The sequence below is a fragment of the Arachis duranensis genome, chromosome 8 (genome assembly GCF_000817695.3).
Source record: "Arachis duranensis cultivar V14167 chromosome 8, aradu.V14167.gnm2.J7QH, whole genome shotgun sequence".
Lineage (NCBI taxonomy): Eukaryota > Viridiplantae > Streptophyta > Magnoliopsida > Fabales > Fabaceae > Arachis > Arachis duranensis.
Genome location: NC_029779.3, coordinates 15,988,076 through 16,001,362, shown reverse-complemented (window position 1 = coordinate 16,001,362; position 13,287 = coordinate 15,988,076).

Here is a 13,287-nt window from a genome sequence, read left to right as displayed (position 1 = left end):
ACCCGAAGTTAGAGAAGTTGGCTTATGCTCTCGTCTTTTCAGCAAGGAGACTTCGTCCTTATTTTCAGAGGCATACGATCAAAGTCAGAACCTCTCAGCCACTGCGACAAATACTCGCTAGGCCCGAGCTTGCAGGGAGACTGATTAAGTGGTCAATTGAACTCTCAGAGTTCGATATTCAGTATCAACCTCGATCATCGGTGAAGTCACAGTATTTAGCCGATTTTGTTGCTGAATTTACAAGATCAAGCCCAAATGAAGATACCGAAAATTGGGTGTTATTTGTCGATGGAGCATCAAACCCCCTGGGATCCGGTGCAGGGATACTCTTGGAGAACCCCAAAGGAGTTATTATTGAACATTCTCTTCGGTTTTCCTTTAAAGCTAGCAACAATCAGGCCGAATATGAAGCCCTTATCGCAGGGCTCAGGTTAGCCATTGAATTACAAGTCCTCAATTTACATGTTTACTGTGATTCCTTGTTAGTCGTTCAACAAGTAAACCAATGTTTTCAAACGAAAGACCCAATTTTGTCAAAATATCTTGAAATCGTCAAACAACTAATAAACCATTTCTCCAAATTCGACATTACACACATAGAAAGAGACCAGAATCACAGGGCAGATGTATTATCTAAGTTAGCTACCAGTCAGTCACATAATGCTTCGCTTTTACAGTCAGTTTTGCAGGTGCCGAGCATAAATATGATCGGCAACCCTCAATCCGAGGATACCTGGAAAAAACCATATATCCAATATCTCGAAAATGGGAAACTTCCGCTGGAAGTGAAAGACACTAAAAAATTTAAGCGACAAGCATCTTTCTTTACATTGTTGAATGGCGAATTGTATCGGCAAGGTTACTCTCGACCATTATTGAAATGCTTAGACAGGTCAGAAGCCGAAATAGCCTTGGCCGAGGTTCACGAGGGCATCTGTGGAACACATTCAGGAGCAAGGAGCCTAGCACGCAAGATTCTCCGTGCCGGTTTTTACTAGCCGACCATATGGGAAGACAGTCAGAAGAAAGTCCGAAATTGTGATCACTGTCAGAAGCACGCCCCTACACTAAATATCCCAGCCGAAGAATTGCATCAGTCAACGGTAAGCTGGCCATTTAACAAATGGGGAATGGATATCCTCGGACCTTTTCCCACTGCACCCAGACAGGTAAAATATTTAGTTATGGCAATCGATTACTTTTCCAAGTGGATTGAAGCTCAACCTCTAGCCAGAATTACTTCGGCGCAAATGATATCATTTGTCTGGCAGCATATAATCTGTAGATTTGGTATACCTCAACATATTGTAACTGACAACGGTCGCCAGTTCATAGACCATAATTTTCAGACTTTTTTGCAGAATTTGAAAGTCAAACAACATTTTTCTTCAGTTGAACATCCTCAATCCAATGGTTTGGCAGAAGCTGCCAACAAAGTCCTCCTCCAAGCTCTACGAAAAAAACTTGATGACGCTAAGGGCTTATGGGCCGAGCTTATTCCAGAGATCTTATGGGGATACAATACCTCGGTACATTCAACAACTAAGGAAACACCATTCCGTTTGGTGTATGGTTCGGATGCGATGATTCCAGTCGAGATATCACAAAACTCACTAAGAACGCAACATGAAGCTCATGATGATGCCCGCCGAACCGAGCTTGACTTGGTTGAAGAGGTGAGAGCCATAGCAGCAATTCGGCAAAAAGCATTACAGCAACGAATAGCTCAGCGCCATCACAAGAACGTCAGACCAAGATCATTTCATCAAGGCGATTTGGTGTTGAGAAAAACTGAAGCGGCACGTAAACCACCTTCCCATGGCAAGCTCGCTGCAACATGGGACGGACCGTACAGAATACAACAAGTGATCGGCAAAGGTGCATATCATCTAGAAGAATTAGATGGAACAAAACTACCTAGCACTTGGAATGTTAGTTCCTTGAAGAAATACTACAGCTAACAAAGTGCAGCACGCTAGTACTCTTTTTCCTACCTTGAGATTTTTCCCATATATGGTTTTGCTCAAGAAGGTTTTAACGAGGCTAGCTTACCTATCTCAATTGTAAAGGTACTGCACTAAATAAAATTTGTTTTCTTATACATATCTATACATAGTTTCACGGCACATACTTTATATCCAGAGACAATGGATATATATATATATATATCATCAGCCGAACCTAAAGTCGCATTGATAACTCATGCGCAAACAGCCGCTGATAAAACCTTAAATCAGCACATCAAATTAATCAGACCCTAGGATGGGGACACATAAAAATTAGGATTAACCATATCCTAATTTAACAGACATATTAATCACAAAGCAAACAGCATCAAAACCATAGTCATTAAAACGACTATACATAAACTATTCAAAAGAAACAGTTTTTACAGGAATAACGACATTCCATTTTAAAGGGACAAGGAGAAAGATAGTCCAAAATACAGCCTAATATCTTAGTCAGCTAAATTATCATCACCCTCTTCAGCTCCATCTTCATCATCAACTAATTCACCATTCCGAACTACTTTACTCGGATCCATGGCAGTAAAATCGCTTCCAGGAAACAAAAACTTAGCCTGGAATACCGCACGTTCAAAACCTTCTGCGAAGGCATCAAGGATATCAGCATCTCGACTCGATTCCATCTCCTTCAACTTCATTGTCACCTCCACAATTTTTTCACTCATCGTACTCAATTCACCCTTCTTCTTCTCTAATGCCTCAGTAACACTCTCATGCTCTTCCTTTTCGACCTTCAATTTCTCCTTCACAACAGATAACTCCTTCTCAAGCTCGCCAAGCATAGTTTCTTTCATTTCAAGCTGACCCTTTAGCTCCGTGCTCTCAGACGCACATTGTAACATTTTCCTATGCCTCTTTTCCTGACTCCGACCAATGCTGGCCAACCGAAAGCCCAAAACCTACATTATCACAAACCCAATTAATTTTTCCAAAAAAAAAAAGAGAGACAGTATAACACAACAGCCACAGCTGACCTGCATAAATTGATCTATACCAAGATCTCCCACTTCATCAATACGAGTAACGTCAGAAGCAGACTGCACAACTTCGTCTGCCACGATGTTAAAAGGAAAATTCCTGCCCCACAGTGACGAACCATCACCCTCTTGCTCAAAAGAGTGGAGCTTTTCTTGCTTAACAATAAAATTCGCCAATTCGTCGAGCTCAATCGTTTTCTTCCCCTCCTCTAAGTTTTCGGACTTTCTCTTCTTGAACACATTTCCTTTCTTCTTCGGAATCGGTTGATTCACCTCAACCTCTCCTTCGACTTTCTCTAGGTTAGAGGAAGACCCTTCAAAGTTTTTCAATTTAAAACGAGCTCTCATACTCGATGCAGAGACCCCAGGATATCTCCCACCTAAAAACAACAAAACAAAACTTTTAGCAATTAGAGTTAACGCAGAACAGATAATAAATAAATCCTTACCCAAATATTCCACTACCGAAGCCCTATTTTCCTCCCAAGGCAACAAGTTTGATACAGATATCAACCCACCCCGATCAACCATTTCCATTAAAAAATTTATAATACATTCGTTCCGTGGCGAAATCAGTTCGGGACCCAATATATGATTAGGATGACAACACCAATAAAGGGGAAACTGTTCGCCGAGATGTTCGTCCAAATAGAACGGAAATTCCTTTCTACCGATCTCACTTTGAAAAACATTTCTTTAAAGTCTTTGAAAGAAGATTTGTACAATTTAAAAACAGAAAATCCAGGTGTACTGTTCAGGTTTACCCAGAGGCCTTTCCAAACGCCTTTTGCTTGAAAAAGTGAGAAGAACAGCTCTACCTCAGGTTCAATCCCTAAGAATTCCATTAATACTTCAAAACATTTTATAAAAGCCCATCCGTTAGGATGAACCTGAGACGGAGCACAGTTCATCTGCTTCAATATATTACATTCAAACTTTGTAAAGGGTAATTTCACAAACAACTCCTCAAGAATACAACTATACAAATAGAAATTTTCAAAATCCCTTTTTCGATGATAAACCCGATCCATACGGTTACATGGAATCAATTCAATGTGAAAACCGGGCCTCGTTATTTTTTCTAAATTTATTCCTTTAACGCTTTCTTCATCGAAAAACAGAGAGGCCCTTATTTTCACATCCTCACTGACCCACCCATATGATCCATCGTCTTCTACTTTAGGCAGCAACTTCACTTTCGTATCACTCATTTTCTCTATCAGACGAAGGAAAAACAGAAATAAGAGAAGTGAGGGAGTAGCATTTCTAACCTCTTTTGCTCATTCTTTAAACCCCCTTCAGAAGACAAAAGGACTAGAGCCTTTGAACCCTCACACGAAAGTAACTCAACGTCACTTTCTAGCCACTCATTTAAGAAAACGTTTTCAATTCCAAGTTAAAATCCCGACCCTTCATTTAAACCCACTTTCAACGGCATAAATGTCACTTTGGAACTTGCACCTTCATTGAAAAGACAGGTATCATCATTAACTGTTCAGGTAACTTTTGCTATACTACAATAAATACACCCCACTCGATACGTCAAGTTGACCTGGGGGCTCCTTACGCCGAGCTATAACTCGGTCAAATCAAATTTCAAAGCTCAACCTGCCCTATCTACACCCAGGCTAAGCTTGGGGGCTGTGATACGACTGTTATACATCGGTTACGAGTTATAGCTCGGCAAACATCTTGATAACCGACGTATTACTTGCGCCGAGTTTATGGCAATAAATGGCCTTATGATCGGTTACATCGGTTACATCTTAAACGGTAAGTTAAGGAATATGACTGTTACAGTATCTCGGTTATAAAAAGCAATCAAGAGGAATCGGTAAAGGTAGACCTTTCTTGACTAAGCAATTCCTAAAAATAACTCTTCTAAGCTGACTTGAACGTCGGAGTACTTTTTGCAGGTACTTCCCCCCTTTTTTCCTTTCGGCTCCGCTGGTTGGTGGTGGAACATTGCAACCCGAAGATAAGCTCGGCCTCCTACTACTCGGGAACAACTTATAGTTCGGCTATAATCAGGCAAGAACAGATCCTATTCCCTGTGATTGAGGATTTACTATAGCCAATAATATTTTTCCATATGGTGAGTTATTATTTAAATATACAATTAATTAGTAAATTTCAATTTATTTAATATTAATATGTTGTAATAGTTAATTATTTCTAAATAAAAAAATTTGTATAATATTATTACATTAATTTTAAGTATTTGAATTAATTAATTACGTGGGAGCACAACAGGGACTAAAGTTAGTTCCTCCTAATGGAGAAGAGATAGAAACTCCGAGTTCCTTTTTACTGTTTAGAACGTAAATGCTGGTGCGGAGTTATCTTGTATGACAGGGGGCCGTTAGTAGGAACTGGGATGAGTTTCGTGTTAGAAATTGTGTAAACCATGAACGTTAGTCCGTAAAACCAAAAAAGTTGTCATTTCGTTGCCATCGTGATGAGTGTTTGACGTTTGCCCCACATCAAAGAAAGCAAGGAAGAGTGGTGAGTTTATAACTCGGGATTAACCATCAACTTACTACGTCAATGTTTCCAGTTAGATGTGGTGGTTTCTTGTCCTACGTCCTGTATCTTGGTTCTTCGCCGAAATCTCCCTGGTGATCGAGAGCACTCCCCGGTGTCCCCATCAAGCGCTAGTATAGCCGATGGTTAACTGGACTGGTGATTTGAACCATCGAAAGTATTTTCGTAGAACCTAAATTGTATTCCGAGAACCATATGTCACAAAGTGTAGACCCCTAATGAAGTACTGTTAATACCTTATCAGGAAACCTTATCTCTTATCAGGAATGGGAATCGGGGTCGGAGTTACTGGCACATCCGCAGTGATAATCGGTCCAACCTAACCCTATCCGCACCTTATTAAGGGTGACCGTATGTATGGCAAACGTGGTGTACGTTGATCAATGTGTACAGCATACTAATATTAAAACTTATATTGTGGTACTCCGGAGTTTAAAGTTATTTTGTACTATATAACGTTGCCCCTACAATTTATAATTATTACTTACAAAATATATGACGATATACTGCTATTCATTACATTAGTTAGAAATAAATGTGTTGGTATTTATTTTTTTGGCTGTCGACAACAAATTTTAATCACTTGACCACAACTTTTAAATGATTTGAATCGTAAATTTCTTTTTAATAAAATAATGAGATGATAAGTCAGGCAAATTACGAAAAAATACTACAATTTTTTCATAAATATATAAACTCTAACAGGTAGCTAACATATAAGAATTATATGTTTATGTTTGAATTTTTAGGTAATACAGTTTTAATTATCTCATAGTTTACAAATAAAAAAAGTACGTTATATAAATTAATGCTTTCAAAAATAGTATTCTGGTGCAATTTTCAAAATAAAATTGTAACTTTCTAAGCGGCTATTTTAGTATTTAAGGAGAAGTTAAAAAATGAGAATTTTTCTCATACTAAAAAACTTTTTATCATTTTTTTCTTAAAATAAATAATTTTAGAACTGAAATATCAAACACAAAATAACTTATTTTATAAGTTATTTTTAATATAAGTATAGTCTGTAAAAATTAATAGCATAATTCTTATAAAATTAGATATTAGATAATTTATTACGTTGATCTTTATTTAAATAGTTACAGTAAATAATTATTTAACCGTTAACTGATTATCATTAATCTTTAATTAAACCAAAAATACAACCAGTTAATATAATTAAAATTTTATCCTAGTATAGGGCTGCTTTGTAATTGGCAACAAATTATGGGGTGGGACTGAACCCATTTTTTTTTAATCCAAACTCTCCCTTAACAATAGGACAAAAAAATTACATTCTAATCTGACCCTATGGGCACGAAACCCTTTGGCTTCTGGAATACGACTTCATCAAACGGCGACGGCACATATTCCTAAGGGGTGGAATTCTGAATACCTTAGTTAATTAATTAAATACAAATTAGATTGGATACACCATTCATATCCGCTGGATTCACATGCTATCTAGTGCGTCTGTGTTCTTGTAGGTTGTGCTTATCAGAATATCCCCTTCTTCTCCGTTTGTGCCTGGACGGAAAAAATGGCCAAAGAAAACGCGAAAGCTGACGTCGTTAGGGTTATCAAAGTGGCAGGAGAGCCCTCGCGCCCGAAGGTAGATTAAAGCTTCCTCTACTATTCTATGCAATATTTCGGACTCCACTATCCGCATTTAGTTCTGTCTCTTACGCTCTGTCTTTATATACCCATATCTGCAGCGTCTACCATTATCAAATCATCTTCTCCCCAATTCTAGCAACCATATTTTCATCATAGTCTCTGACGGGTCAGATCGTACTTACAAGATTGCATGCAGCCCCAGGGGGCGGAAAGAGATCACTCTCGAGAGGGGATGGCAAAGGTTTTACCATGAATACAAGCTACAACCTTCTAACATTCTGCTGTTCAAGCACAAGGGCAGGGACGACTTCAGCATTCGCATCTTTTAGTTGTCGGGTGTGGAGAGGACGTATGTTACGTCCATTGGTGACTCCGGCGACATGACAACCCCCAGGTGCAAAGGAACCATCCAGGCGCTCCTCCAACGCCCCGGTGTCAAACGGATTGCATCAATGTCCCCAGGAGCGCCGTTGCAGCCGAGGTGGAGCAGACATTTCGTTCCGAGGTGGAGAAGAGGCATGAGGAACTGCTCTGTGAGGCGGGTGCTGACCGGACGCAATCGGGCGATGACGATGCCGGGGCTAGTCTTCTAGGTGAGCGGAGCCCATGACACCGCTCGTCATACCATTTCCGTCCTCGCCTGGATGCTCCAACTTATCTAGTATGTTGTTTCGTTGCTTCTGTTATACTCTGTTGCCATGCGCGCAAGTGCGTTAATGGTATCAGATTACGGCTAGGAATTGGGGGAGAAAATCCGTCTACGACCTCCTGTGTTTCATCGTTCAGTTGTGGGTGTTGTTATGTTATTTTCTGGCAGACGATTGGGATGTTTTCCCCTTTTTTTTCTTTTAAGCACCTCCCCCTTGGATTTTCTATACGGATAAAAACTTACAATTCTGACCATCAGCCATGCGATGGCCCTCAATTTTCTATTCGTCCCCTATTCAAATTCGACGATCAGTTTCATGTTTTGTCCAACACGTTAGATATCATTAGTTAGTACAGTGACTTATTCCATACATAACCGACCGAATGGGGTCAAATTTAATGTTTATAGTATGCAAGATATCAATTACGTTCTGCATAAGTTAAAGTCTACATCTCAACAAAGTTTTATGCTTATTGTAGCCAATAGAGATAACCCTTGATGCATTTGTCCCGGTTAGATGCCGAAACGTCTCCCACACGCTTCGGTTGATCACACCCTGATCGTTATAAATCCATCGTAACCCGTCAATTACCCTTATCGCGATACTTGCCACACGCCCACATGCTTGCCCTAGCGCAAACACCCCTTCAGGAGACCAAAACTCACACCGAGTGAACTGACAATGTCCGAAGATTCGGTCACCGAACCGACCAACCAGAGGCGCGAGGATGGCCTAGCATGTAGCGTCGACAAGGTGAGGTAACCAGCGTCCCATCACCTCTTGAGCTGCCCTTCAATTCTACATAGGGGACCTCACACAGCCACACCGAAAACACAAGGCCTGGTAATTATTATCTGCTCCTGAGTGATACCACAGGGTGGACGCGTGTCCTTCGCCTAATTTGCCCAACAACTTTATTTTCCAAGGCGAAGATTCAGAGAATTTAAATCTGGGCCAGTATGTGTAAATAGGTGAATCATTCTCCGTTTGAAAATTTAGAAAGCGTATTCTATTTGATGAAATGATATGGTAAAATGTAAAATAATAATGAGAGAATGCAAGTTTTTTTTATAACTGATCTACAGGTCTTGAACGGCACACTGGAAAATTACAATTTTATTTTTAAACGTTGTAACAGACATGAATATTATAACTTTTCATAAGTCAAGAAAGAAGAAACTTTATTTTTTGAAGCATCTCAAAGTGACCCGTAATCCAACACACATAGGCAAAATTAAATTTTCAATTGACATAATAATGCCCCGGGTTTTATCGGTAAACGTAAAAGCGATGGGGAAGCGTGACATAGCAGTAAATGTGTACCCTGGCCCGGAAGAGCTATTAGGCAAAACCATCTTTCTCTACTCTGTTACTGAAGTGAGACAATGTCACGTTTGAATGGACAGAAGTAGCTGATGAGTACAATGGAAATAAAAATTTAGAGAGTTAGTATATTTGAAAAGACATCACATCCCCTACAAGGGTAAACACGAAAACCTACCTGCGCGACTTCTACAACACGCAAAAGGCTCCACTTCTGACTTCGCTTCATGATAGCATCAAGTTTGCTGCAGAGATCAAGCTCGCTAGCTCACCCCCCTCCACACTCCTGATTCCTCGAGCAGAAAATACCCTCCCCGTGGAGTATCCCCGAGTAGCCAACAGAGGAGATCGTAATGAGACCCGAGGGTGCATGCTATGTCGTGTTCAGGGGTGTGTACCCGGAATATACGCAACATGGGAAGCGGCGTCGGCTCAGGTGGACGACTTTCCCCAGAACCTGCACCTTCGCTACCGGAGCTACAAAGAGGTCGTCACCGCCTGGAACGACTACTTCCAGATACATGAAACCCCTTCTCTGGTGCGGCAAACGAAGATGGCACTTTTGGCAGAGTTTTCCTGAAAGGGCGGTGATAGTGGGAGCGATGGCACGGCGACACGGCAGACTCCGGAGGGATCAGGTATAACCCCATTGTAGGGACCATTCTAATTTGTTGTTTAATTTCCTGGAATATAGCGTGGTAATGTTCGTTCTATTAAGTGTTCTTGTTCACCTTGTGACCCTTGCAGCGGGCCCATTGATACGGCGCCTACATGATGCGGTCGAGTCCCTGGAGAATCGTGTCATTGAACTAGAAAGGGATAGGAATGAGCGCTTGGATCAAACGGCAGAACTGCTCCGTCAGTTGGCCAACATTTTATCGCATGGAAAAACTGCGAATCAATTCTCCCATTGATGATGCCGTGCCGTCCCGGCATTGTGAGGGACGTGCCGATGAAGATTAGCGTGGAAATGGCACCCGTTTGCCGGTCATGAATGTGATGGTGACTTGAGTGTTGTTTTGAATGTATGTTGTAATTTGACTCGTTAAGTTGTACTGTTAAAACTGGTTGTATATTGCTTAAAAGAAAAACTGGTGTTATTCGGGGAAAATCGGACAGGCAATGAAAGCCCACATTTGCAGAAGCGAAAAAAACGAGGATGGAATTAGTGGGAGGCCATTCTCCGGCGTCGCCGGGGGGTTTGTTTTTTTCCGTATATAGGCAATGTGCAGGCGCTTGTGTGGATCATGTTATGTGTGGTACGTTTGCCAGACGCGCTGTGGTGGGCTATGCGGTATGTGTTCGATTAATAAAAACTCCTTTAAAAATGCAATAAATAAATTCTGACCACTATAATTAATTATATTAGATAATTATATTTTCATCTTATAAATGTTTTATCTTGATTATGTTGGTAAAAATTAAACTGTAATTAATTTATCAATAATTTTAATAATTAAATGTATTAAATAATAACATGTGTGTTTAATGAGCAATTTATATTAATTATTTATGTCATACTTACCGTTGAATATTATTTATATTAGTGTTCGTAATTTATCTATACGCTTAGTCGCATTTGCTAGATTGTAGCATTGAGGGGCGCGACTGTGCATCATGATGGGCCTGAGTGTCTGACCCCCTTGCTCCGCCCATGGCCACAGGGAGCCATCGCTCACGTCACGTCAACGAACAATTAAGTAACATCGTTTTTCAACTTTATGCCAGTTCCAAGTAAACTACCCCGATTGCATTGTGAAGAGAAGAGTCCAGCAATAATGACCACCGATGGTTTTTTGTTTATTTCTTTTCGTCTTTTAACATGGCGTTGGGCAAAACATCCGGTCCTGGCCGAAACAACAGCGACAATTTGCCCCGCAGCCCAACCCAGTCCCCTCACCGACTCAGATGAGACGGAACCATACAGTGCAACAAGCCCACCACAAATGTTAATGGTTTGAAGTAAATACAGGAGTAAACACAAACCCAAATGGGCCCAATTAACATGGTTATTTATCTTCGAAGTCCCATAAATGTATTTTTTATTTTTTATTAATAAAAAAATTAACAAAAATGGAATCCGATAAGGATAAGATGCGACGGTTTAGGCCGAGGGAACTAGATTCGAACGGGCGCAGTTAAACCATAAATACGCGTGCAACTGTATTTTTCACACTACTGGATAACACTGTCATAAACATATACACTGCCAGGCCCCTCGTCCCGATGAAAAGGTTTCAATGGAGCGGTTGTCTGCTGCGATTGAACTACCCCGTGACGTTTGGTTGGCCATAGTCATTAAAGTAGCTGCAAACTCCATTGAGGACCTGTGCAGGTTCCGTATGACGTGTTGCGCTGTGCGCGATGCTGGCGAAGAGGATGCTCTGCTCAGGATGGTTTCCATACCACCCTAGCATGACATGAAGTGGTGGTGGACACGCAACCCCACAGCGGGAAGATTTTTCGAGAGGTGCTTTGAGGCTGGTCACCCGGAGCTGCTGTTTCGGGAGGCGCTGCGGGAGCTCTATATTCGACGTAACGACACCATCGGATGGGAAATGCTGCAGAATGCGGCAAGCAGTGGATTGGACGCTGCCAAGTACGCACTTTCAATGGAGTTGTTAATCCAAAGGGACGATGACGATGACAAAAAGAATGGCTTGGAACTATTTCGCGCCCTGGAGGCTGATGATTTACTCCCCACGTGTTACTCGAGTTGCTTTGCAGTTCTCACAATTGCTTGGCCGGAGGAAGTCCAAATGCCAAAAAAGGGAGAGGATCATATGGTGTGCGACTCGGCAAGATGCTTGACCCGAGGCCACATGGGTCTTCTGTATGACTACCGCCGAAGGGCTGCAGCGCGGGGCTCCATCCACGGTGTCGGGGGGCACGAACCATATTCCGTGCATCTACTGTTGCGCCGACTACGAGGTGGAACGATACTTAGATATACACAAGTTTTAGGGTTGTCAGGAATATGTGACCATGGAAGACAACATCGTTGCGACTGTGGAGGCCAGAAAGGGGGGGTGGGGGGAGGTTGTGATTATCGCGCTGATGTCCGTGATCGTTATGTAATTCTGTTGGGGCTTTTTTCTGATAAAAGTTGCCTGTTGAAACCTCCCTTTTTTTTCCTTTTTTGGATGACACTATCATATAAAAAATAATTAACTCGACACATGACATATTATTTGTTTGGATGTTGAAAAGAAAATAGAAGGAAAGAAAATAAGAGGAAAGAAAATGAAAAAAAAGTTGAGTTATTTGTGTGTTGTTTGGATGAATAAAAAATAGATGGAAAGAAAATAGAGAGAAAATTTTCTTCTGTTTGGATGGAAAGAAAAGTGGGAAGAAAGAAAATCATAATAGTATAAAATTACCTTAATACCCTTATCATAAAATAAAGTATAAATATTTTTAGGGGTAAGTACTGTTTTGGTCCCTAAAATTTAGGAGCAGAATCGAAATCGTCCCTCTTCTAATTTTGGATTTAAAATCATCCTTAATGTTGTTTTTTTATTAAAATCGTCCTAATAATTTTTTTGGACAAAAATACCCTCACCACTACCAATACAATTACCTCCTCTACCACCAACACCAACGCCACCGCCACCGCCACCGCCACCGCCACCAACCAACACCAACACCAACACCAACACCGCCACCAACCAACACCCCCCACCATCACTACCACCACAGCAAACAACAAACAACAAACAGAGATTAATTAACAAACTTCTTCCATCAACAGCAAACAACAATTCAGAAATCAAGAAAACCAACAACTCAAATCCAACAATGATTCAACAAATCAAGAAGCAGAAGAAGCAGAAGACGAAGCAGAAACAGAAATCAAAGCAAGAAGCAGGTGCAGCGAGCAGCAGCGGAGCGGAAGCCGACGACGACGAGGGAGTCACGGCGGCGACCTCCCTGTTTCTCCCCCCTTCTTTCTCTCTCCACCCCCCGGTAGCGTGGTGAGGTCGATAGCGGCAGCACGGCGAGGACGCGGTGGTGATGAAGGCGCGGCGGCTCCAAGCCCGTGACCCCCTCACTCGCGATCCATCTCTCTTCGTGGTTCTGCTCACGATGGCACGACACAAACGGCGAGATGGTGGCGACAAATGAAGCACGAACGGCGACAACAGGGTCTGA